Below are 1,040 nucleotides of genomic sequence, written 5' to 3' on the forward strand. Positions count from 1 at the left end.
GGCATTGTCTGGCGGCCGCGCGCCCGCAGCCGCTCGCTTCTCGGGCAAAGTGCTCTCTCCCAGCTCCTCCCTTTGTATCATCTTATTGGCAGCAGAGATCCCCTCCACAACGATTTCCCCCCCTCTTCTGGATACTGAGGAAACCAAGGGACAGAATTTTCCACTCTCCCCACCAAACCTGCCTTCCTCCCCTCCCCCTCCCGCATCAATGCAAATAGACTTACCAGTAATCGGGTAGGGATGCAACGGCCAAAAACGCCACCTGGAACCCGGAGATGCTACGGAGTGTTTCTTCCGCCTATTGTATCAGTGTATTTCCATGTCAGGAGGTGTTAGTATTGCTGTCTAGTAGGCTCTGCCTAAAGAGAGGGAAGAGAGCTGGAGAGATGGGGAGAGTGAAATGATGGGAGAGTGAGAGGAGAGAGAGAGAGAGAGAGAGAGAGAGAGAGAGAGAGAATGAGAGTTGTACAGATGGACCCGATGCAGTGACTGACTGGCACGCAGACACACACTTTTTGTTTGCTGCACATAATCTGCCCAATGACGCGTGACAGCCCACGTCCCCTCCCTTTAACTCTTTGCTGGGCTGGGCGCTCCCTCCAGCGCTGTCTGCCTGGGAGCGATCTCTCGGGCCTGCCCGCAGCCCTCGGGTCCGGAGCGCCTTCCCCAGGTGGCAGCGCCTCTCGGAGCACGGCTGGCCCGCCTCCTCCTAATGCATCGCCCCCTCTGGGACTGGTAGGACGGGAAATCAGTTCAGGGGTCCGAAAGGGAAGTACCAACAGAACTGGAAAGGGGCTTTTCCCGTTTCCCTGGGCACTTGGAGAACCTCTGACAGAAAGATGGACCCTCGGCGCCGCACTGACCTGACCCGACCTGGGCGCATTTCCTGGGGTCCGAGTTCTGTACAGGGGAGCCGGGCTGCGGATTAGCCCAAGGGATTCTCTGGCCACTGAGCCGGCACTGGTTCGCGCAGCCAGTTGCCGGGGGTTGATAAACCAGCTCCAGCTCTCGCCAGGAGCGCTCACCCCACCAAGCTCTTC

The 1,040-nt window shown here is 58.6% G+C and overlaps 1 protein-coding gene across 1 annotated transcript in view; it reads right to left on the reverse strand.

Moving 5' to 3' along the window:
* PRDM8 (PR domain containing 8) overlaps window positions 1-589 on the reverse strand; it is a 14,342-nt gene extending 13,753 nt beyond the window's left edge. Inside the window, exon 1 of the mRNA XM_014544925.1 lies at window positions 225-589. The gene's annotated coding sequence lies outside the window, so the exon portion shown is untranslated. The remainder of the gene's footprint in view (window positions 1-224) is intronic.
* Between the last annotated feature and the right edge of the window lie 451 nt (window positions 590-1,040).

This window comes from Myotis brandtii, unplaced genomic scaffold (genome assembly GCF_000412655.1).
Source record: "Myotis brandtii unplaced genomic scaffold, ASM41265v1 scaffold111, whole genome shotgun sequence".
NCBI lineage: Eukaryota > Metazoa > Chordata > Mammalia > Chiroptera > Vespertilionidae > Myotis > Myotis brandtii.